Source organism: Somniosus microcephalus, chromosome 7, assembly GCF_052327205.1.
Source record: "Somniosus microcephalus isolate GS21.2 chromosome 7, FLI_Smic_1.0, whole genome shotgun sequence".
Lineage (NCBI taxonomy): Eukaryota > Metazoa > Chordata > Chondrichthyes > Squaliformes > Somniosidae > Somniosus > Somniosus microcephalus.
The window spans coordinates 46,352,544-46,379,514 of NC_140993.1; positions in this window are offsets into that span (position 1 = coordinate 46,352,544).

Sequence of the window (26,971 nt, forward strand, 5' to 3'; positions counted from 1 at the left end):
AAAGAAATTAGGAGGGCGAGGAGGGGCCATGAAATAACACTGGCGAGCAAAATAAAGGAAAATCCTAAGATGTTTTATAAGTATATTAAGGGTAAGAGGATAACCAGGGAAAGGGTAGGGCCCATTAGGGACCAAAGTGGCAATCTGTGTGTAGAGCCAGAGGATGTAGGCGGGGTTTTAAATGAATTTTTTGCATCTGTGTTCACTATGGAGAAAGACGATGCAGACATAGAAATCGGGCAAGGGGACTGTGACATACTTAAACATATTAGCATCGAGAGGGAGGAGGTGCTAGCGGTTTTAGCAGGCCAAAAAGTGGATAAATCCCCAGGCCCGGACGAGATGTATCCCAGGCTGCTGTGGGAGGCAAAGTAGGAGATTGCAGGGGCTCTGACACAAATTTTCAGAACCTCTCTGGCCACAGGGGATGTACCAGAGGACTGGAGAACAGCTAACATAGTACCATTATTCAAGAAGGGTAGCAGGGATAAACCAGGGAATTACAGGCCAGTGAGTCTAACATCTGTGGTGGGGAAATTATTGGAAAAAATTCTGAGGGACAAAATTAATCTCCACTTGGAGAGGCAAGGATTAATCGGGGATAGTCAGCATGGCTTTGTCAAGGGTAAATCATGTCTGACAAATCTGATTGAATTTTTCGAGGGGGTGACTACAGGGGTGGATGAGGGAAATGCTGTGGATGTGGTTTACATGGACTTCAGTAAAGCTTTTGACAAAGTCCCGCATAGGAGACTGGTCAAGAAGGTAAGAGCCCATGGGATCCAGGGTGCCTTGGCGCGTTGGAGCCTAAACTGGCTGAGTGGCAGGAGGCAGAGGGTGATGGTCGAAGGTTGCTTTTGTGACTGGAAGCCTGTGTCCAGTGGGGTACCTCAGGGATCGGTGCTGGGTCCCTTGTTGTTTGTGATCTACATAAATGATTTGGATGAGAATGTAAAAGGTATGATCAGTAAGTTCGCAGATGACACGAAAATCGGTGGGGTGGTAAATTGCGAGGAGGAAAGCCTCAGGCTACAGGACGATATAAACGGGTTGGTCAGATGGGCGGAAAAGTGGCAAATGGAATTTAACCCTGAAAAGTGCGAGGTGATGCATTTTGGACGGACAAATAAGGCAAGGGAATACACAATGAGTGGTAGGACCCTAGGAAGTACAGAGGGTCAGAGGGACCTTGGTGTACATGTACATAGATCCCTGAAGGCAGCGGAGCAGGTAGATAAGGTGGTTAAAAAGGCATATGGGATACTTGCCTTCATTAGCCGAGGCATAGAATATAAGAGCAGGGAGGTTATGATGGAGCTGTACAAAACGCTGGTGAGGCCACAGCTGGAGTACTGTGTGCAGTTCTGGTCGCCTCACTATAGGAAGGATGTGATTGCTTTGGAGAGGGTGCAGAGAAGATTCACCAGGATGTTACCTGGGATGGAGCACCTCAGCTATGAAGAGAGGCTGGACAGGCTGGGGTTGTTTTCCTTGGAGCAGAGAAGGCTGAGGGGGGACCTGATTGAGGTGTACAAAATGATGAGGGGCATAGATAGGGTAGATAAAGAGGAACTTTTCCCCTTAGTAGGGGGGTCAATAACAAGGGGGCATAGATTCAGGGTAAGGGGCAGGAGATTTAGAGGGGATTTGAGGAGGAATTTTTTCACCCAGAGGGTGGTTGGAATGTGGAATTCAATGCCTGAAAGGGTGGTAGAGGCAGGAACCCTCACAACATTCAAGAAGCATTTGGATGAGCACTTGAAATGCCATTGCATACAAGGCTATAGACCAAATGCTGGAAAATGGGATTAGACTGGACAGGGATGGATGGGCGGCGCAGACACGATGGGCCGAAGGGCCTCTTTCTGTGCTGTAAAACTCTATGACTCTATGACTCTAAATGGGTTTTGCTTCCTGGGACACTGGCACCAGTACTGGGGCAGGAGGGAGCTGTTCCGTTGGGATGGGCTTCACTTGGCCAGTGCTGGGACTAGAGTCCTGGCGAATCATATAACTAGGGCTGTCGAGAGGGCTTTAAACTAACTAGTGGGGGGGAGGTTCCTAGAGTGCAAATAATAAAAATGACAACAGAGAAGGTCATAGACTTAGGTAGCAGTGGGGAAAGTAAAAACCGGAGCGTGTCAGGAAGGGGCAGAAGGTATGGAGTAAAAGGTAAAGTAATAAAAAGGGCAAAAGCAGGAACTAAGTGTCACAAAACAGATTTGAAAGTTCTCTATCTGAATGCACGTAGCATTCGTAACAAATTAGACAAGTTAATGGCAGAAATAACTACATATGGGTATGATCTTGTGGCCATTACAGAAACGTGGCTGCAGCGTGACAATGCCTGGGAATTAAACATACCAGGTTATTTAACGATCAGGAAGGACAGGCAGGAAGGAAGGGGTGTTGGGGTGGCTATGTTAATAAAGGAAGGAATCACTGTAATACAGAGAAATGATATTGGGTCAAAAGATCAGGATAATGAAACAGTTTGGGTGGAGATAAGGAATGATAAGGGGAAAAAAACACTAGTGGGCGTAGTCTATCGGCCTCTGAACAGTTGCAACTCTGTTGGACGGAGTATCAATCAGGAAATAGTTGAGGCTTGTAATAAGGGAACATCTATAATTATGGGGGATATTAACTATCATATTAATTGGACAAATCAAATTGGGCAGGGCTGCCTTGAGGATGAGTTCATTGAGTGTATTAGGGATGGGTTTCTTGAGCAGTATGTAACTGAACCGACCAGGGGGCAAGCAACCTTAGATCTGGTCCTGTGTAACGAGACAGGATTAATTAAAAATGTCCTAGTAAAGGATCCCCTTGGAATGAGTGACCATAACATGGTTGAATTCCATATTCAATTAGAGGGTGAGAAGGTTGGATCTCAAACAAGCGTGCTAAGCTTGAATAAAGGAGACTATGAAGGTATGAGAGCGGAATTGAGTAGAGTGGATTGGGAAAATAGATTAAAGGGTAAGACGATACATGATCAGTGGTGTACATTTAAGGAGTTATTGTACAACTTCCAAAAAATATATATTCCACTGAGAAGAAAAGGATGTAAAAGAAAAGACAGCCATCCGTGGCTAAGTAAAGAAATTAAGGATAGTATTCCACTAAAAACAAGGGCATGTAAGGTAGCCAAATCTAGTGGGAGGATAGAGGATTGGGAAAACTTTAAAAGACAGGAAAAAATAACAATAAGATTGATTAAGAAAGGGAAGATAGATTATGAAAGTAAATTAGCAAAAAATATAAAAACAGATAGTAAGAGTTTTTATAGTTATATAAAAAGAAAAAGGGTGGCTAAAGTAAATGTTGGTCCCTTAGAGGATGAGACCGGGAAATTAATGGTGGGAAATATGGAGATGGCAAAAGCACTGAATGAATATTTTGTATCAGTCTTTACAGTAGAGGACACTAAGAATATCCCAACACTGGACAAACAGGGGGCTAAAGGGGGGGGAGGAGCTAAACACGATCAAAATCACTAAGGAAGTGGTACTCGGTAAAATAATGGGACTCAAGGCAGATAAATCACCTGGACCTGATGGCTTACATCCTAGGGTCTTGAGGGAAGTGGCGGTAGGGATTGTGGATGCATTAGTAATAATTTTCCAAAACTCCCTGGACTCAGCAAAGGTCCCGGCAGACTGGAAAACTGCTAATGTAACACCCTTATTTAAAAAGAGCAGTAGACAGAAGGCTGGAAACTATAGACCGTTTAGCCTAACATCTGTGGAAGGTAAAATTTTGGAGTCCATTATTAAGGAGACAGTAACAGGACACTTGGATAATCATAATTTAATAGGACAAAGTCAGCATGGTTTTATGAAGAGGAAGTCATGTTTGACAAATTTGCTGGAGTTCTTTGAGGAAGTAACATATAGGGTGGATAAAGGGGAACCAGTGGACGTAGTGTATTTAGACTTCCAAAAGGCATTTGACAAGGTGCCACACAAAAGATTATTGCTCAAGATAAAAAATCACGGATTGGGGGTAATATTCTGGCATGGATAGAGGATTGGCTATCTAACAGAAGGCAGAGAGCTGGGATAAATGGTTCATTCTCAGACTGGCAATCAGTAACTAGTGGTGCAGGGGTCAGTGCTGGGTCCCCAACTCTTTACAATCTATATTAACGATTTGGAGGAGGGGACCGAGTGTAACATATCAAAGTTTGCAGATGATACTAAGATGGGAGGGAAAGTAGTGAGTGAGGAGGACATAAAAAACCTGCAAGGGGACATAGACAGGCTAAGTAAGTGGGCAGAGATTTGGCAGATGGAATACAATACTGGAAAGTGTGAGGTTATGCACTTTGGCAGGAAAAATCGTAGAGCAAGTTATTATCTTAATGGCAAGAAACTGGAAAGTACTGAAGTACAAAGGGATCTGGGGGCCCTGGTGCACGAAACTCAAAAGGTTAGTATGCAGGTGCAGCAAGTGATTAAGAAGGCCAATGGAATGTTGGGTTTCATTGCTAGGGGGATAGAATATAAAAATAGGGAGGTATTGCTTCAGTTGTACAAGGTATTGGTGAGACCGCACCTGGAATACTGCATACAGTTTTGGTGTCCATACTTAAGAAAAGACACACTTGCTCTCGAGTCAGTACAAAGAAGGTTCACTCGGTTAATCTCGGGGATGAGGGGATGGACATATGAGGAGAGGTTGAGTAGATTGGGACTCTACTCATTGGAGTTCAGAAGAATGAGAGGCGATCTTATTGAAACATATAAGATTGTGAAGGGGTTGGATCGGGTGGATGCGGGGAGGATGTTCCCGATGATGGGTGAAACTAGAACTAGGGGGCATAGTCTTAGAATAAGGGGCTGCTCTTTCAAAACTGAGATGAGGAGGAACTACTTCACTCAGAGGGTGGTAGGTCCATGGAATATGCTGCCCCAAAAAGCTGTAGAAGCTACATCATTACATAAATTTAAAACAGAAATAGACAGTTTCCTAGAAGTAAAGGGAATTAAGGGTTACGGGGAGCGGGCAGGAATTTTGACATGAGTCTAGGTTTGGATCGGATATGGCCTTGTGGGTAGCGGAGCGGGCCCAGGGGCCGTGTAGCCTGATCCTGCTCCTGTTTCATGTGTCTAATTCTGTTAGATTCAGGAGATGGTTCTGTAATAGTAGATTGGCGGTTAGGATCAGATCAGCCATGATCTTATTGAATGGCGGAGCAGGCTCGAGGGGCCGATTTGCCTACTCCTGCTCCTATTTCTTATGTTCTTATGTTCTTATTGTGATCACTCTGCCCCAGAGGATCCTTTACTATGAGATTGCTAATTAACCCTGTCTCATTACACAATACATGCCGCTCCCTCTATCTTTCGTTTAGATCACTAGATTTTCATTGGTTCACTGGGTTCCTGTCATCCCAAGGAGTCATTCAATTCCCTTTTTTCTCTTCCATCCCATGTAAGTTTACCTTTGTCCTCAGACCAAACCTTTGCCTTGGTGGACCTTGGGCTTCTTTATCAACAGGAAGTTGGTAGAAGCTGTGATTGTCTTTGATGTACCACTCCTGCTCCTCCTGCCTCCACAGGAATGCTTTTTTAAAAAAAACTTACCTTTGGTTAGTGGCTGTCGGAGCCGCTGAGGAATCCTGAGTGGGGCAGGCATCACTGACTAATTTCTGGATGGAATCCTTCAACAAGCGTTAGGCCCCTAATTTACATAGTTAAGTGTCCTAACGCCTGTTTTAGGCGTCCAACCAGGACACCTAAAAAAAATCCCATGAATTTAGTAGTGCGACCAACGCCTGCGCAGATTGGGCGCAAGCTGCCTCACTGCTAAATTGATATACTTTGTGCCTGTTTTATGTGCAAAAGGGCAATTGGATATGTACTTGAGGACTGATTTGCAAGGTTATAGGGAAAAACCTGGGGTGTGGAACTAAATTGGGCAGGTCTTTCAAAGCGCCGGCACAGACATAATGGGCTGAATGGCCTCCTTCTGTGCTGTAAGATTCTGTTATTCTATGATTCCAGTACTGGGCTTGTATTCCTTTGAATATAGAAGATTAAGGGTTAATCTAATTGAGGTGTTTAAGATGATTAAAGGACTTGATAGGGTAGATAGAGAGAAACTATTTTCTTTGGTGGGAGAGTCCAGAACAAGAGGCCATAACCTTAAAATTAGAACTAGGCCGATCAGGAGTGATGTCAGAAAGCACTTCTTCACACAAAGAGTAGTGGAAATCTGGAACTCTTCCACAAAATGCTGTTGTTAATTGAAAATTTCAAAACTGAGATTGATAGATTTTTGTTAGGCGAGAGTATTAAGAGTTACAAAACTAAGGCAGGTAGATAGAGTTAAGATACAGATCAACCGGGATCTAATTGAATGGTGGAAAAGGTTTGCGGGACTGAGTGGCCTTTTCCTGTTCCTATGTTCCACTTTCTACCCCTTTAAGTGTAAATGTTAAAATTCCACAATATGCATTTGCTTTTCTGTTTCAATTAGCTTTTGTTTTCACAGAGGTATTATAATTTTTATAGTGGGGGCTTTAGGTAATAGGTAGACCTCTGCCACACACTATGCTTTGGTATTTACCACAATCCTTTGCCAAATTTAGATGCAATGTCAGACACAATGGGGTATAAATTTGTCTTGGTAAGACAAAACGGGTGATAGCGAATCACATAGGATTACATAGGATATACGGCACAGAAACAGGCCATTCGGCCCAACCAGTCCATGCCAGCGTTTATGCTCCACTTGAGCCTCCTCCCATCTTTCCTCATCTAAATCTATCAGCATAACCCCCTATTCCCTTCTCCCTCATATGCTCGTCCAGCCTCCCCTTAAATGCATCTACACTATTTGCTTCAACCACTCCCTGTGGTAGCGAGTTCCACATTCTCACCACTCTTTGGGTAAAGAAGTTTCTTTTGAATTCCCTATTGGATCGGTGGACTTCAATGGTAAAGAAAGTAAGGTGGGGTGCAAAACAGGCTGCCGATTGGCTATCTATTGCTCATTATGTGTTCCCGCCCGAGATGAACTTATACCCCAATTGTAGTACCAACAAAAGCAGTGCATTTAAATTAATGGGCAGCAGCTTGACCCCTTTCCACTTGATGTACAGTACTGACCACATGCTCTGCTGCCAACCATTGACACACATCATTGTTGTGCATAGCCTTAAATTTACATCCTTTCTGGTCTGACTTGTTGGGTTCTAACTTGGTTTCTGGCATCAGTAGCAGGTGCATCACTGCTTGTTACCTTTTCAGCAGGTAGCTGATCCAGAGTACAGTACATCCCATAATCATACAGTATTTATGTATGACTACCTATGGCTTAACTTGATATTAACACGTACTTTTAACCTGACTTCCAGTTATATGGATATAACCCTCACTTCAATGACACATGGACACATGGGTATTGGCCTTGGACTTGGTAAGAAACATGGCTGAAACATGTTCCGCACAACACTCACACACAGCTACGTATGAAATAGCACTACCTTGTCAGCAGGGACAGAACCCCTAACTCTTCTCTTTAAGCAATGCACATCGCATGACTTAAAGCGACTCTGCATATGCTTGCACATAGCTACTCATATTTTTGGGGCTGAGACTAAGCCTAAGAGACTCTCTGGAACTGTGCTTCTTGATTGGTATATTCAGGGAAAATAAAACTGGTAGTGTTTGTTTTCTCCCTGAAGGCCCAGCATGAAGACAGACTACACCACTTTATGTCGCATCTGTGAGTTATAATTCCCAAAAGAGCCATCTTCAAAAGTTCCAGAATTAAAGGGGACAATTTCAGAGAGTGGCCAAGACAATTTGGAAATAATTGAGTTCCTTCCATTAACAGTTTTGAATGGGAAGCTACTCCCCTTTGTCTTTAATTATCTGAACAACAGGAATCTCTCTGGAAGCAGACAGTTGAGCAGGTATCTACGTCAAATCTAATAGGGCAGGAGGGGGGTTAAATTCCCCTTATATTACTCTCATATACTGGCATACCATGAGGTAATGCTCCCAATTTACATTAAGCATCACATTTGATAGCTTATGTACCTCTAAAAAGACCCTTCTCAATTGTCTCCTTTCAAGACTGAAGTGTCTCCTGCTGTTTGCCATAATGCAGTCCGCTGACACTCGGTATTACCTTCACGATTCTTCTCTATACTCATTCAATATATGAACATTTATTCTGCAAATTTTTGGAAAAGGAATTTTGAAAATCAGGTAAGCGTATAAGTGTACAAACCGTTATATATTATCCCAACTGAGATAACGTTAATCAATCCGGTAAACAAAGAGCTAGCTGGCACTTTCACTGTTTCAATGCTTGACCTTGGTCCTGCCTTGCACCATCAACAAACTGAAAACAGAGAATGGGTCATCACTAGAAATTGGTCAACCTTAACATTACTGCGCACAAAAATCAATGCTTCCTTCAGCAAATAGAACCAATTGCAGAAAGCATGCAAAAAAATTATTGCTAGCTGTCTTAAAATTCATGCTTAAAAACAAATATGAACTTTAATGAAAGTATAACAGATTTTTTTTCTAATTCATAACTTAATGCTGTTTCATGACAACAGTCAATCATTCTGTATTGTCAAAATAAATAAAGACAAATGATATAAACCTGCCACTCTGAAAAGTTCAATAGAAAATTAGTAGAAAGTAGATCCAATGACAAATATAACTTTATCTTCAATACTCAGATTCTTTATTATGTCGCTTACAGGTAAATAGGTTAATTATTTCGGGAGATCTGACTGTTTCATCGATGAGGAGGAAAAAGAGCCTGTGCAACATTTCATCACATTTACATCGCGGTGAGCACATAATCTGGCCTAGCATTCAATTGCAGCTCTGAGGGAGTTCTGCATTCTCAGAGGCGTTGCCCTTTGGAAGAGATGTTAAATCAAAGGCCTGTTTGTTTATTCCAGTGGTTTATGTGGACAGTAGAGAACCCACAGCCTTATTTGAAGAGCAGGGAGTTCACCCAGAGTCCTGGTCAACATTTCTTCCCTCAACCAAGACCACCAAAAACAGATTAACTGGTCATTCATCTCATTACCATTTGGAGCGGTTGCTTTGTGCTAAATGGTTGCCATGTTCATCTACATAACCACAGTATGTGCTTCAAATAAATTTGATGCATGTAAAGCACTTTGAGACAGTATAGAGTGCAGGCTTTTTGCCCTTCTATCCACAAGTAATTTAATGACATTTGCCACACTGTCTTTAATAGACATAGAAAAGATTTGTCTGATACTTTATCATGTAGATGTTACTTAAATAGCCCTGCCTGTGCTTTTGAAATAATCTTATGGTGCATGAAGTTAAGCCACTCACCCAATGTTGTATATTTTGAGTGAGACTCATCAACATATATTTTAGCTCTCTGGCTCTAAAAAGAAACACAGTTCTATTCATTTCAGTAGGTTTGCAAATTCTCTCACTGTTTGTCTCATTGTATTGGAGGGTTGGTAACCTTGGACTATCTGCCCTCTTGGCTGGAATTAAACCCAGGTCAGCTTGCCTGAGATCTGCTCCATTCATATGACGGGGGGAAGGGAGGGGTCATCAAACATTGACAACTCAGTGGAACATAAGTCCGTCAACTAAGTCATGATTTTCAGAGGAAAATGATTACATTCAATCATATCTACAGTGATGAAGCAATTGGCCAAAGCAATAGATTTTTGTTAGGTAAGGGTATCAAGGGATATGGAGCTGAGGCGGGTAAATGAAGTTGAGGTACAGATCAGCCACGATCTAATTGAATGACGATGCAGGCTTGAGGGGCCAAATGACCAACTCTTGTTCCGATGACAAATGTTTCAAAAATGATGTTATTCTGAGCCATGTATAGTAATAGATATATTAGCACAAAAAATAATACATATGTTACAAGCTAAAGGGCATATATATTAATAAAGTGAGTCGAGAAAAGGTTAGCTAAATGCTACTGTCGTAGAATTCAATGGTAGTTTCTTTTTGTTCTCTGGTTGTGGGCAACACTGATATGGCTGCATTTTATTGCCAAGCAAGCCTTCTAATGAGATTGCGTTGGTGGGCTTTTTACTTCATAGCAATTGTACAACCGAGTGGCTTGATAGGATACTTCAAAGGGTGTTAAGGGTCAACCGCCCAGTGTGGAACTGGAGGTCATACTAGGGTGGTGAGTTCTCTTTCTTGAAGGATATTACTGAACCTGTTGGGTATTTACAATAATCTGATCATTTTTCTGGTGCAATTTTACAACTTTCATGTTGAGAATTGAACTCACAAGCACTCTGGGTTGTTAATCCAGTACCATAACCACTGCACCACTGTAGCAAAAGCAAATGATAAAAAAGCTGGATCGATATCTAATTTGGATTTCACATGAAGGCTATAAGGAAAAGTATCCAAACAATATAGGAACATGGGAATAGTAGGCCATTCAGCCCCTCGAGTCTGTTCAGAAATATTGGCCAGGACACTGTGGAGGACTCCCCTACTCTTCTTCGAAATAGTACCACGGGACCTTTTATGTCTACCTGAGAGGCAGAGGAGGCCTCGGTTTAATACATAGATACATAGATACATAGAAGATAGGAGCAGGAGTAGGCCATTCGGCCCTTCGTGCCTGCTCCGCCATTCGATGAGATCATGGCTGATCCTTTAATTCAGTATCCCGTCCCCGCCTTCTCTCCGTAACCCTTAACCCCTTTTGCCCGTAGAAATATATCTAATTCCCTCTTAAATATATTTAATGAGCTGGCGTACACTGCCCTCTGTGGCAATGAGTTCCACAGGTTCACCACTCTCTGAGTGAAGAAATTCCCCCTCATCTCTGTCCTAAATGGTTTAGCCCTTATCCTTAAATTATGTCCTCTAGTTCTGTTCTCACCCGCCAAGGGAAACATTCCTTCTGCATCCAGTCTGTCTAGACCTGTCAGAATTTTATACACTTCTATGAGGTCCCCTCTCAATCTTCTAAACTCCAGTGTGTACATCCCTAAACTACATAGTCTCTCCTCATAGGTCATTCCCGCCATTCCTGGTATCAGCCTGGTGAATCGCCGCTGCACCCCCTCCATGGCAAGAACATCCTTCCTCAGATGAGGCGACCAAAACTGTACACAGTACTCGAGGTGTGGTCTCACCAGTGCCCTGTACAGCTGCAGCAAGGTATCCCTGTTCCTGTATTCTAACCCTTTTGCTATGAAGGCCAGCATACCGTTTGCCTTCTTGACCGCCTGTTGCACCTGCATGCTCGCCTTCAGTGACTGGTGTACAAGAACACCCAGGTCTCTCTGTACTTCCCCCTCTCCCAATCTATTGCCATTTAAATAATAATTTGCCCTCCCGTTCCTGCACCCAAGGTGGATAACTTCGCACTTGTCCACATTATAGTGCATCTGCCATTTATCCGCCCAATCGCCCAGTCTGTCCAAATCGCTCTGGAGCTTCCTGGTCTCTTCCTCTGAGCCCACCCCCCCTCCTAGTTTAGTGTCGTCTGCAAATTTGGAAATGCTGCATCCGACTCCCTGATCCAGGTCATTAATGTAAATTGTGAACAGCTGGGGGCCCAGGACAGATCCCTGTGGTACCCCACTTGTTACTGCCTGCCATTCAGAAAATGAGCCGTTTATTCCAACTCTCTGTTTTCTATCTGACAGCCAGTTCCCTATCCACGCCAAAACTTTCCCCTTTATCCCATGAGCCTCAATTTTCCATGCTAATCTTTTATGTGGGACCTTATCGAAGGCCTTTTGGAAGTCCAGGTACACCACATCTACTGGCTCTCCCCCATCTATTCTACCAGTTACTCCCTCAAAAAATTCCAATAGATTAGTCAAGCACGATTTACCCTTTGTAAATCCATGTTGACTCTGTCCTATCCTGTCCCCATTTGCTAAGTGCTCCGCTATTTCATCCTTAATGATGGACTCCAGCATTTTGCCCACAACTGATGTAAGGCTTACAGGTCTGTAATTACCTGCTAATGTCTTAACAACAACAACAACTTGAATTTATATAGTGCCTTCAACGTAGTAAAACATGCCAAGGCGCTTCACAGGAGTGTTATGAAACAAAATTTGACACCGAGCTACATAAGGAGATATTAGCGCAGATGACCAAAAGCTTGGTCAAAGAGGTAGGTTTTAACGAGCAGCCAAAGAGGAATGGACCTAGCCGGGAACCGGAGCAGAGAGGAAAAAATCCAGGAGTCAAAAAAACAAGGAGTGACGTCACAGGAAAGCAGAGAAATGATTGGTTGGTCAGTATTTCTCTCTTGGGCATTGGTTTAAATTAAGAGCGAGGATTAAAAACTAAACATTCAAAAAGAGGGAGCTGATTGGTGAGTATCTGGTAAGTGGTTTTACTTGGCATTCTTAAAGTTTTTTAAGTTTATTCCAGCTAGGTTAGTAAATAGTCTGTTAATTAGAAGAATGGCAGGGCAGCTCACACCCGTGGAATGCACAACCTGTGCCATGTGGGAAGTCCTGGACACCTCCCGTGGTCTGGACGACCACATGGGCGGGAAGTGTCGCCAGCTACAGCAGCTCGAGCACCAGGTTACAGAGCTTGAGTGGCGGCTGCAGTCACTGCTCTGCATTCTCGAGGCTGAGAGCTACGTGGATAGCACGTTTCAGGAGGTGGTCACCCTGCAGCTTAAGAGTGCACAGGCAGAGAGGGAATGGGTGACCGTCAGACAGAAGAGGAGGACCAGGCAGGTAGTGCAGGAGTCCCCTGAGCCCATCTTGCTCACCAACCAGTATTCGGTGTTGAGTACTGGTGAGGGTGATGATTCCTCTGGGGAGTGCAGCCAGAGCCAAGTCCACAGCACCATGGAAGGCTCAGCTGCACAAGCGGGGGGGAAGAGGAGAGGGAAAGCAATAGTGATAGGGGATTCAATAGTTAGGGGAATAGACAGGCGTTTCTGCGGCCGCAGACGTGACTCTAGGATGTTATGTTGCCTCCCTGGTTCCAGGGTCAAGGATGTCACTGAACGGCTGCAGGGCACTCTGAGGGGGGAGGGTGAACAGCCAGAGGTCATGGTACATATCGGTACCAACGACATAGGTAGGAAGAGGGATGAGGCCCTGCCGGTAGAGTTTAGGGAGCTAGGAAAGAGGTTAAAAAGCAGGACCTCAAAGGTAGTAAGCTCTGGATTACTACCAGTGCCACATGCTAGTGAGTACAGAAATAGGAAGATAGAGCCGATTAATGCATGTCTGGAGAGATGTTATAGGAGGGAGGGCTTTAGATTCCTGAGGAATTGGTACCGTTTCTGGGGGAGGTGGGACCTCTACAAGCCAGACGGGTTGCACCTCAATGGAAACGGGACCATTATCCTTGTGGGAGGGTTTGCTAGTGCTGTTGGGGAGGGTTTAAACTGGCTTGGCAGGGGGATGGGAACCTAAGTATAGAGTCAATAGGGAGGGAAGAAAAACTGGAATTGGAAAACAAAAACGTAGAAAGTAAATTGAAAGGACAGAGGAATCAAGGGCTAGATAGTAGTCAACAAGGAGGTTTGCCTGTACTAAATGATATATACTTCAATTCAAGGAGTTTAGCAAACAAGACAGATGAGCTGAGGGCACAGCTAGATACTTGGGACTATGATATTATAGCTATTACAGAGACGTGGCTGAAAGAGGGGCAGGCATGGCAGCTCAAGACTCCTGGTTACAGGATTTTCAGATGGGATAGAGAGGGACGTAAAAAGGGAGGGGGTGTCGCGGTATTGATTGAAGAAACTATTACATCTGTGAGGAGGGAGGATATGTTGGAGGGATCATCAAACAAGGCCATATGGGTCAAATTGAAAAACAAAAAAGGGGCGATCACACTGCTGGGAGTGTACTACAGACCCTCAAATAGTGAGAGGGAGATAGAAGAACAAATATGTAGACAAATTTCTGAGAAGTTTAAAAACTATAGGGCAGTAATAGTAGGGGATTTCAACTACCCCAATATTAACTGGGATAAAATTAGTGTGATGAGTATAGAGGGTGCATAATTCCTAAAATGCATCCAGGAGAATTTTTTAGCCAGTATGTAGCAAGCCCAACAAGGGAGGGGGCGGTTCTGGACTTAATTTTAGGAAATGAAGCTGGGCAGGTAGAAGGCGTATCAGTGGGGGAGCATTTTGGTGCTAGTGACCATAATTCTGTTAGATTTAAAGTAGTTATAGAAAAGGACAAGGATAGATCAGGAATAAAAATTCTAAATTGGGGAAAAGCAAATTTTGCTAAGCTCAGAGGGGCTTTAGCCATAGTGGACTGGAAACAGCTAGTTGAAGGTAAATCAGTGTCAGAGCAGTGGGAGGCATTCAAGGCGGAGATCCGGAGGGTTCAGACCAAATATGTGCCCTGAAAGAAAAAAGGTGGGACTAACAAATCTAGAGCCCCCTGGATGTCTAGAGACATACAGGGTAGGATAAAGAAAAAACAGGAGGCGTATGAAAGATATCGAGGGTTAAATACTCCAGAATCTTTAGGGGAGTACAGAAAGTGTAGGGGCGCAATTAAAAAGGATATTAGGAAAGCAAAGAGTGAGCAGGAAAAATTCTTAGCAAGTAAAATCAAGGAAAACCCAAAGGTGTTTTATAAATATATTAAGAGTAAGAGAAAAAATAAAGGGTAGGGCTTATTACAGACCATGAGGGTAATCTGTGTGTGGAGGTGGGAGACATCGGTACGGTTCTTAATGAATACTTTGCGTCTGTTTTCACAAAGGAGAGGGGTGAAGCAGACATTGCTATCAGGGGTGAGGAGTGTGAAATTTTAGATGAAATAAACATAGTGTTCTGGACCAATGAACATTTTATGTGTGCAGATAGCACCCTCTGGTGGTGGTTATTGTGTTAACAGTTTGTATGCTGGAAAGGTCATCTGATCTTTCTTCCTGTGAGAGGTCATTTGACCTCCCTACCTTTCTTCCTGTTGACCCCAGGAAGCAGTTTTGCTAGGAAGAACATGACTTGAGTAATGGAGAATCTGCCATGAGAGGTTCCATTCACAATCCAATGTAATCTGATTTCATATGTTAGGCCAAGCGCAATATCTGTGAGCATCTTTGTTCCTTAGCATAATAGCAATGTTGTCAGGGTAATATTTTGATAATACTATGTTTATAAAAGGTTAATATTTGATAGTTATAGAAGTTAGTCCAAATTTTAGTTAGTTATACAATTAGTCTATCCTACTGTTGTAAATATGTTTGTATCTTATGTAATATCGAATGTATAGTACTCAGTTTATGTACAAAACATACTTTGTCTTTGTTTACAGTTTCACAAATTTGTTCAAGTAAAGGCTTCAAACAGCAAACGGCTTCACGAAGAATTATTTTGAATAGAATGTTTAACTTGCTAGATAGCTAGATAGGAGCACGTCTAGCGTGGCCAGTACAGTGAAAAAATATCAGTGAAAAGATATCAGTGAAAAGATAGCAATACGGCTAGCTGTGAAGAGTGGAGCAGGAGGAACCCAGAGTAAGCCTTAACCTCGTAGAGCACATCTACCTCACGTCAACATGTCAGAAGATAATAACGAAAATGCTTTGCAGCAAGTAGAAGACCTTAAACAGGCAGACGAAACTGTAGAACGTGACAATCGGTCTATAAGCTCCGGTTACTACAGATCGCAAGTTGGTTCACGGTCATTGGGTGGTTCTAGAGTAAGCATAGCCATCGCCAAAGCACGGGCTAAGCTAATAGCAGCTCAAGCCAGAGCTGCGCATACGGACAGTGAAATAGAAATAAAAGTAAGACAGGCCCATCTCCAAGCTGAACCCCAAGCAGAACAGGCCCATCACCAAGTGGAACGCCAGGCTGAACAGGCCCATCTCCAAGCCACATTAGACGCTCTGCAGCAACAAAAAGACATAGATGCTGCATTAGCCGAGACACAAGTATTCGAGGCAATTTTGGAGGGAGCTGATCCCGAGACAGCTTATAAACCTTTAATTCCCATTCCGTGGCAGAGTCCACGACAGCGCACCATAGATTACGTGAGCGACCATGCCGACATACAGTTTACAGGAGAAAGGGATGGAGGCCCGCACATCTCTACAGATGCAAACACTTCGTATAACATGCCACAAGTTGCCAACCAAGGTCAAAGCAGACGGCGTGCCTCAAGCCGTAGAGTCTCCGCCAGCAGAACGGAAGACACGGTGCAAAGGAATAGGACGCTGAATAGAGAAAGTCAGAGGCAAATCCCCTCTCGGTCCCTTGAGACCCCCAACAGAGCCCCCTGCCAAGGCAACCCCGGCACAGGTCCCAGCACCTACGACCTCGCCAAATACCTTGCACGCACCCAGCTGGTGACTTCAGGGTTAATCAAGTTTGATGACAGGCCAGAGAATTATCGGGCTTGGAAGTCCTGCTTCCACGATGCCATATCGGGCTTAGACCTGTCGGCAGGAGAAGAGCTCGGCCTCCTTATCAAATGGCTCGGCCCAGAGTCCGCCAGACAGGCCTGCAGGATAAAAGCGGCCAATGTGGGGCAGATGCCAGAGGGGTTGAAGAAGGCTTGGGTGAGGCTGGAAGAAAGCTACGGCTCGCCCGAAGCCATTGAAAGGGCTCTCTGACAGGTTGGAGAACTTTCCGAGGTTGACGAGTAAGGAACCCCAGAAGCTCCGCGACCTTGGAGATCTGTTGTCGGAACTCGAAGCCGCAAAGCAGGACGGCTACCTACCCGGTCTATCGTACTTAGCCACTTCCAGAGGGGTAAGTCCCATCATTGAGAAGCTTCCATTTAACCTGCAGGAGAAGTGGATAACGTTTGGATCAAAGTTCAAGCTAAAGCACAACGTGGCGTTCCCACCATTCTCCGCGTTCGTTAAATTCATCCGTAAAGAAGCCAAAGCCAGGAACGACCCCAGCTTCAACTTCTTCTCCTCCCACCCAGCACTTGCCAGAAGAGACAAGTTCGACAGACATGGAAAGACACCAATATCTGTCCACCAAATGCAAGTGTCCTCAACTGAGCACACAAAGATTCAGAAGAAACCTGAGGATATGAGCAAACAATGCCCTATCCACAACAAGCCCCATCCTTTAAAGAAGTGCAGAGGCTTCAGGGAGATGTCCCTGGAAGATCGGAAACAATATCTTAAAGAGAGCTCTATATGTTTCAAGTGCTGCTCGTCCACGAGCCATCTCGCCAAGAACTGCAAGGTAGATGCAAAAAGCACAGAAGGCGAAAGTGATCGGCACGTTTCAGCACTACACCCAGGCCCAGCTCCTTGGCAGTCAGAGACGCCTCCTCCCGCTTCAGAGCACGGCGGGGAGAGAGAGGGAGCTGCTGGTCCAGAGATTACATCCAGGTGCACCAAGGTGTGTGGAGAAGGAGTGAGCGCAAGAGCATGCTCCAAGATATGCCTCGTTAATGTGTACCCTGCAGGATGTCACCAAGAATCTGAGAAGAAGCCATCTCAGGTGAGCACACTCAAGACTTCTATCTTGGAGAATGGTCATCCAAGCTACCTTACCCCATGCAGTGGACAGATCCGCGTGGTGTTTGACTCCAATGCACCATATCAGGGCGTCTCTCTCAATGACGTACTCCTCACAGGGCCCGATCTTAACAACAGCCTCTTGGGAGTGCTCATGAGATTCAGGAAAGAGCCCGTCGCCATCACTGCCGATATCCAGCACATGTTTCATTGCTTCGTGGTGAGAGAAGACCACAGAGACTTCCTCCGCTTCCTGTGGTATCGGGACAATGACCCCAATAGAGACATTGTGGACTACAGAATGCGTGTCCATGTCTTTGGGAATAGCCCATCCCCTGCTGTCGCCATATACGGACTAAGGAGGGCAGCCAAGGAAGAAGACGACGACTTTGGCAGTGATGTGAGAGGGTTCATCGAACGAGAGTTCTACGTCGACGACGCACTGAAGTCATTCCCGACCGAAGCAGAGGCCATCAGTACCCTCGGACGAGCCCAGGAACTACTTGCACTATCCAACCTCAGGCTGCATAAGATAGCCTCTAACAGACCAGCAGTGATGGAGGCATTCCCCCCTGAAGATCGTGCTAAGGACATCAAGGACCTAGACCTCTTCACTGATGACCTCCCCTTACAGCGTAGCCTAGGGGTGTCGTGGAACATAGCAACAGACACGTTCACATTCCAAGTCTTAGACGTCAAGAAACCCTTCACACGTAGAGGAGTGCTCTCTACAGTCAACAGCCTATACGACCCTCTCGGCTTCTTAGCCCCTGTCACCATACAAGGCAGGCTGCTCCTCAGGGAACTCTCCACACGCGCTGAAGAGTGGGATTCGCCTCTCCCTGAAGAGATGGAAGCAGAGTGGGACAGATGGAGAGACTCACTCCAAGACTTACAGGAGATCCGAATACCTCGCTGCTATTCGTCTTTCTCTCCCTTAAATGCCCAATTCAAAGAGCTTTGTGTCTTTGCAGACGCATCCGCTAAGGCCATTGCAAGTGTGGCTTATCTGAAGGTCACCACTCAAGAAGGACAAAGCAAAATCGGCTTCGTCTTTGACAGAGGCAAGTTGGCGCCCCAGCCAGACCTCACCATACCCAGATTGGAACTGTGCGTAGCAGAACGCAACCTACCCCCTCACAGCAGTCTACGGAAGCTGCATCCTATCGTCAACACCAACGGACTGTCACTGAGGTGGTTCTTCTTTGTCGCCAGAGCACTCCAGTGACAAGTAGAGCTCGGACTATGTGGAGTCATTAACGACGCCAGACGGGGAGTGTTCTGGACCAATGAACATTTTATGTGTGCAGATAGCACCCTCTGGTGGTGGTTATTCACAGAATCACAGAAACCCCACAGTGCAGATAGAGGCCATTTCGGCCCATCGAGCCTGCACCGACACATATCCCACCCGATCCCCGTAACCCCTACACCAACAGATATCCCACCCTATCCCTGTAACCCCACGTATTTAATCCCCCTAACACTAATGGTCAATTTTTATCATGGTCAATCAACCTAACCCGCACATCTTTGGACTGTGGGAGGAAACCGGAGCACCCGGAGAAAACCCACGCAAACATGGGGAGAATGTGCAAACTCCACACAGACAGTCGCCCGAGGCCGGATTCGAACCCGGGTCTCTGGTGCTATGAGGCAACAGTGCTAACCACTATGCCACCGTGGTGTTATTGTGTTAACAGTTTGTATGCTGGAAAGGTCATCTGATCTTTCTTCCTGTGAGAGGTCATTTGACCTTCCTACCTTTCTTCCTGTTGACCCCAGGAAGCAGTTTTGCTAGGAAGAACATGACTTGAGTAATGGAGAATCTGCCATGAGAGGTTCCATTCACAATCCAATGTAATCTGATTTCATATGTTGGGCCAAGCGCAATATCTGTGAGTATCTTTGTTCCTTAGCATAATAGCAACGTTGTCAGAGTAATATTTTGATAATACTATGTTTATAAAAGGTTAATATTTGATAGTTATAGAAGTTAGTCTAAATTTTAGTTAGTTATACAATTAGTCTATTCTACTGTTGTAAATATGTTTATATCTTATGTAATATTGAATGTATAGTACTCAGTTTATGTACAAAACATACTTTGTCTTTGTTTACAGTTTCACAAATTTGTTCAAGTAAAGGCTTCAAACAGCAAACGGCTTCACGAAGAATTATTTTGAATAGAGTGTTTAACTTGCTGGATAGCTAGATAGGAGCACGTCTATCGCGGCCAGTACACATAGTGAGAGAGGAAGTATTAAGGGGTTTAGCAGTTTTAAAAGTGAATAAATCTCCAGGCCCGGATTAATTGAATCCCAGGCTGTTAAGCAAAGCAAAAGAGGAAATTGCAGAGGCCCTGACCATCATTTTTCAATCCTCTCTGGTTTCAGGTGTGGAGGACTGGAGGACTGCTAATGTGGTACCCTTATTTAAAAAGGGAGAAAAGGATAGGCAGAGTAATTACAGGCCAGTCAGCTTAAGCTCGGTGGTGTAAAAATTATTGGAAAGAATTCTGAAGGACAGGATATATCTTCATTTAGAAAGACACGGATTAATCAAGGATAGTCAGCACAGATTTGTTAAGGGAAGGTCGTGTCTGACAAATTTGATTGAATTTTTTGAGGAGGTAACAAGGAGGGTAGATGAGGGTAGTGCGTTAGATGTAGTGTATATGGACTTTAGCAAGGCTTTTGATAAGGATCCACATGGCAGACTGGTCACGAAGTTAAAAGCTCATGGGATCCAGGGCAAAGTGTCAAGTTGGATTCAAAACTGGCTCAGAGACAGGAAGCAGAGGGTAATGGTTGATGGGTGTTTTTGTGACTGAAAGGCTGTTTCCAGTGGGGTTCCGCAGGGCTCAGTACTAGGTCCCTTGCTTTTTGTGGTATATATCAATGATCTAGGCTTGAATATAGGGGGTATGATTAAGAAGTTTGCAGATGATTCTAAAATCGGCTGTGTGGGTGGTTGATACTGAAGAAGGAAGCTGTAGACTGCAGGAAGATATCAATAAATTGGTCAGGAGGGCAGAACAGTGGCAAATGGAATTCAATCCGGAGAAGTGTGAGGTAATGCATTTGGGGAGGGCTAACAAGGAAAGGGAATACACATTAAATGGTAGGACACTGAGTAGTGTAGAGGAACAAAGGGACCTTGGAGTGCATGTCCACAGATCCCTGAATGTAGCAGGCCAAGCAGATAAGGTGGTTAAGAAGGCATATGGAATGCTTGCCTTTATTAGCCGTGGCATAGATAACAAGCGCAGGGGGGTTATGCTTCAACTGTATAAAACACTAGTTAGGTCTCAGCTAGAGTGCTGCGTGCAGTTCTGGTCACCACATTACAGGAAAGATGTCATTGCACTAGAGAGGGTACAGAAGAGATTTAAAAGGATGTTGCCGGGAGTAGAAAATCTTAGCTATGAGGAAAGATTGGATAGGCTGGGCCTGTTTTCCTTGGAACAGAGGAGGCTGAGGGGAGACCTTATTGAGGTGTATAAAATTATGAGGGGCATAGATAAAGTGGATAGAAAGGACATATTTCCCTTAGCAGAGGGGTCAAAAACCAAGGGGCACAGATTTAAAGTAATTGGTGGAAGGTTTAGAGGGGATTTGAGGGGAAATTTCTTCACCCAGAGGGTTGTGGGGGTCTGGAAATCACTGCCGGAAAGGGTGGTAGAGGCAGGAACCCTAACCACATTTAAAAAGTACTTGGATATGCATAAGAACATAAGGACATAAGAAATAGGAGAAGGAGTAGGCCAATCGGCCCCTCGAGCCTGCTCCGCCATTCAATAAGATCATGGCTGATCTGATCCTAACCGCCAATCCACTATCACAGAGCCATCTCCTGAATCTAACAGAATTAGACACATGAAATAGGAGCAGGATCAGGCTACACGGCCCCTGGGCCCGCTTTGCAACCCACAGGGCCATGGCCGATCCGAACCTAGACTCATGTCCAAATTCCTGCCTGCTCCCCGTAACCCTTAATTCCCTTTACTTCTAGGAAACTGTCTATTTCTGTTTTAAATTTATGTAATGATGTAGCTTCTACAGCTTTTTGGGGCAGCATATTCCATGGACCTACCACCCTCTGAGTGAAGTAGTTCCTCCTCATCTCAGTTTTGAAAGAACAGCCCCTTATTCTAAGACTATGCCCCTAGGTCTAGTTTCACCCATCATCGGGAACATCTTCCCCGCATCCACCCGATCAAACCCCTTCACAATCAGATATGTTTCAATAAGATCGCCTCTCATTCTTCTGAACTCCAATGAGTAGAGTCCCAATCTACTCAACCTCTCCTCATATGTCCATCCCCTCATCCCCGGGATAAACTGAGTGAACCTTCTTTGTACTGACTCGAGAGCAAGTATGTCCTTTCTTAAGTATGGACGCCAAAACTGTACGCAGTATTCCAGGTGCGGTCTCACCAATACCTTGTACAACTGAAGCAATACCTCCCTATTTTTATATTCTATCCCCCTAGCAATGAAAGCCAACATTCCATTGGCCTTCTTAATCACTTGCTACACCTGCATACTAACCTTTTGAGTTTCGTGCACCAGGACCCCCAGATCCCTTTGTACTTCAGTACTTTCCAGTTTCTTGCCATTAAGATAATAACTTGCTCTACAATTTTTCCTGCCAAAGTGCATAACCTCACACTTTCCAGTATTGTATTCCATCTGCCAAATCTCTGCCCACTTACTTAGCCTGTCGATGTCCCCTTGCAGGTTTTTTATGTCCTCCTCACTCACTACTTTCCCTCCCATCTTAGTATCATCTGCAAACTTTGATATGTTACACTCGGTCCCCTCCTCCAAATCGTTAATATAGATTGTAAAGAGTTGGGGACCCAGCACTGACCCCTGCGGAACACCACTAGTTACTGATTGCCAGTCTGAGAATGAACCATTTATCCCAGCTCTCTGCCTTCTGTTAGATAGCCAATCCTCTATCCACGCCAGAATATTACCCCCAATCCCGTGATTTTTTATCTTAAGCAATAATCTTTTGTGTGGCACCTTGTCAAATGCCTTTTGGAAGTCTAAATACACTACGTCCACTGGTTCCCCTTTATCCACCCTCTACATTACTTCCTCAAAGAACTCCAGCAAATTTGTCAAACATGACTTCCCCTTCATAAAACCATGCTGACTTTGTCCTATTAAATTATGATTATCCAAATGTCCTGTTACTGTCTCCTTAATAATGGACTCCAAAATTTTACCTACCACAGATGTTAGGCTAACCGGTCTATAGTTTCCAGCCTTCTGTCTACTGCCCTTTTTAAATAAGGGTGTTACATTAGCAGTTTTCCAGTCTGCCGGGACCTTTGCCGAGTCCAGGGAGTTTTGGAAAATTATTACCAATGCATCCACAATCCCTACCGCCATTTCCCTCAAGACCCTAGGATGTAAGCCATCAGGTCCAGGTGATTTATCCACCTTGAGTCCCATTATTTTACCGAGTACCACTTCCTTAGTGATTTTGATCGTGTTTAGCTCCTGCCCCCCTTTAGCCCCCTGTTTGTCCAGTGTTGGGATATTCTCAGTGTCTTCTACTGTAAAGACTGATGTAAAATATTCATTCAGTGTTTTTGCCATCTCCATATTTCCCACCATTAATTTCCCGGTCTCATCCTCTAAGGGACCAACATTTACTTCAGCCACCCTTTTTCTTTTTATATAACTATAAAAACTCTTACTATCTGTTTTTATATTTTTTGCTAATTTACTTTCGTAATCTATCTTCCCTTTCTTAATCAATCTTTTATTATTTTTTGCTGTCTTTTAAATTTTTCCCAATCCTCTATCCTCCCACTAGATTTGGCTACCTTATATGCCCTTGTTTTTAGTCGAATACTATCCTTAATTTCTTTACTTAGCCACGGATGGCTGTCTTTTCTTTTACACCCTTTTCTTCTCAGTGGAATATATATTTTTTGGAAGTTGTAAAATAACTCCTTAAATGTACACCACTGATCATGTATCGTCTTACCCTTTAATCTATTTTCCCAATCCACTCTACTCAATTCCGCTCTCATACCTTCATAGTCTCCTTTATTCAAGCTTAGCGCGCTTGTTTGAGATCCAACCTTCTCACCCTCTAATTGAATATGGAATTCAACCATGTTATGGTCACTTGGGGTGCTCTAACCTGCAGGGCTATGGACCAAGAGCTGGGAAGGGGGATTAAGCTGAATAGCTCTTTGTTGGCCGGCGGTGACACGATGGGCCAAAATGGCCTCCTCCTGTGCTGTAAGTTTCTATGATTCTATGATTCTATAAAGTCGGAAAGAGAGGTAGAGAGGCTGAGAGGTTTAGGATGGGAATTCCAGAACTTAAAGCCTTGGCAGCTGAAGGCATGACCGCCAATGGTGGAGTGATTAAAACCAGGGATGCTCAAAAGGCCAGAATTGGAGGAGCGCAGATATCTCGGAGGGTTGTAGTGCTGGAGGAGATTGCAGAAATAGGGAGGGGACGAGGGCTTGGAGAGATTTGAAAACAAGGATGAGAATTTTGAAATCGAGGCGTTGCTTAACCGGAAGCCAATGTAGGTCAGCAAGCACAGGGATGATGGGTGAATGGGACTTGGTGCAAGTTAGGACACGGGCAACCGAGTTTTGGATGATCTGAAGTTTACGGAGGATAGAATCCAAAAGATGCAGAAAAGGGACAGCAACTCTGACAGTACACCACTCCGCAGCTTAGATTATGTGCTGAAGTCTTTGGCGAGGGACTTGAACCCACAACCTTCTCATTCAGAGAGTACTACCACTGAGCCAAGTATAGTTAAAAATAACCAACTAAGCTGTGGATCATGATGGTTGCTGAGCTCCTGGGACAATGGGAAAGTTGTATTATGGGGAGCAATTGGTCAAGAATGAATAATGTACTGAGTAAACTTAGAGTGTTGCTCAGTTTATCTTGGGAGTTCTGGAGAATCTTAGTAGAACCTTTCTCGCAGGAAATCCATGAGATAGATTTTCAACTTGCTGCCCAACAGTAAAACTGGCACTGTGGATCAGTTGTCCAATATAGGAGCCGTCAATTTTCACTGCCATTGACTTGAATGGAAATGTAAATCAGGCAGTTTCTGTAACAGGAGGCCCATCTGCAACACCAGCTTTAAACTCAGACAGCAAGTTAAATGCTAGTTTGGATTCGAGCTCATACATGGTTCCTTCTTTCAATCAATATAGGTGGACATTCCAATTCTTCGCTTGCCAGTACACAATTTTTCACCCATTCACTTTAATGGGAGCGAGAATCACAGGCTGACAAGTACGAGATCGGAATTTCTACTTCATAGATTTTTGCTGCTTTCCAGTAACAAGTTGGGGATAAGACATTGATTTGCAGCACAGGCTAGATAGAGGATATTCAAAAGCAAGCTATTGTTTTCAGACTTTATCCCAAATGTAAGGTGACCAAACATTCATGGATGCTGCAGACAAAATCTTAAGCCTCTGACCATCGAGTGTTGTTTCAATGGTGCTATTAACAGAATTATTGCTACATCCATTCTATTTAAAACATGGCTATCCTAAATATGGAGGCGATTTTAGTGTCTCCCATGTTTCTCTGTGAGCCAGTCTCTCCAACTGATTGGCCTCTCATATTGATTCGTTCTTAAGTATCCAATGCTCTGCTTCGCTCTATTATGGCCTCATCCATTAAAAGCATTGACATATCTGTTCATGCTATAGGCCTGAATTTTAGCCCGGAGGCTGAGTTAGGTGTTGGGGGGCTGTTTTGAGGTTAGGAAATCCGGAAGAAAGAAGATCATGTAGGTGTAGTGTGGGAGTGGGAGGGATCGTGTCCCGATTGCGAGGGGGGATTCCCGATCGCGGGTACTCCCAATCACGGGAAGGGGGTTCTGATTGTAGTTGGGGGTTTCCGATCACGGGGTGGGTGTTTGATGTTGGTTGGGGGGAGCAGATGGTGGTTGGGAGTAGTAGGTGGTGATCGGCGATTCCGATGGTGGTCAGCGGATCCGATGGTTGTGGGGTGTGGGGGGGAGCAGACAGATCGTGAGGGGGATGGGGGCAGGTTTGCTGGGTAGCTTTTTGGGCCTGGAGGAAACATTCCTGCTCCTCCTGGCCCACAAGCAGTGCGGCAAAGGCACTTTCCTCGTAGATTCAGCCCTTCTCGCCTCCTTTCAGTTGCCAGGTTTCCTGAGGCTCGGGAAACTCGGCCGATATTAGTTAAAAATAGAATCACTTTTAGAATGAAGGCAGGCAGTCTTAGTATAATACTTAAATGACCAAACCACCTCCCGCGAGCGAATTGGTCGCCCACCCTTCGTCCCGCCTCCATTAAAGCCTGAAATGAGCGGGCTCGAGGTGGGTTGGGTTCCTTCTGCAGATTTTTTAAATTTAACCTCTGACCCAACACCAACCCAACCATTTTTGGGAGTTAAGATTCAGCCCATCATTTCCTTCCTTGTTGTCATCAACTGGATTTTGCCTCTACTAGTCAACAAGCCAATCTCCCTTTCTCTCTCTGCTCTCAATCTCTGCCAGGCTCTGGCTAAGTATCCTATACTATGTTCTAGAGGGTCTCATTCATAATTACTGAGTTGGCTGACATACCCTTCTGACCATGATAAGGATGCCATCTTGAGCTATGAGCTGTTTTATACTTGTTCTCAGGATGGGTAGGTGTTGGCAAGGTTACACTTATTACCCATTCCTAATTGCCCAAACGATGTGATGGTGGGCCTTCTGCTAGCGATTGCTTTCACAACTAGGCCACTTCAGACGGCATCAAGGATCAACCACATAGTGTGGGACGAAAGTCACATGTCGGACAGACTGAGTAAGTATGGCAGGTTACCTATCCTCAAGGACTTCAGTAGGTTTTATTTTAAACAACAACCTGGCAGCTGTCATTCTGGGACCAGCCAAAAAATTACAAGATTTATTGGGTTTGACTTTAGATGATAGGATGTCAATAGAGATGAAAATCTGGAAAGATGAATGACAAGCGACTGATCTGATGTCGCCTGTTTTAGACTATGGCCCAAAGTCAAAATTATTCCCATTGAATTCAAGCCAATTTCAAAACTTACCATGACTTCTGGATTGCTTATCTGTAGTGTATGTATCTTTAAGAGAGAACTACATTTACAGCTCCTGTATACTGTAGTACCGGCAGTGACCACACCTGTATATAAGCCTTGAGCATGCCTCTGTACCCCAAGTCTTGAGACTACCCTACTCCAGTAAACACCTGTTGATTGTTAAGTTACGGCATCCGTGTAGTTATTGAAAAACATCATACTCTCAGAATCACGGATCTAACAGTGGCGACGAGTGTCGATTCGAATCGACCTGCAACTCTGCATTTCCCTTCGAGGATTCGCTCCGGGAGGGCGGTGGAAGAAAGTCGAGGCCAGAAGCACGGGCGTCGACCACGAGCAACCGCCCAGTCGTCCAGCAGAGAGTGAACATCGCAGGGGAGGCTGTGGAGAGCCGGGCTTGGTTCCCCAGCCACGATGATCAG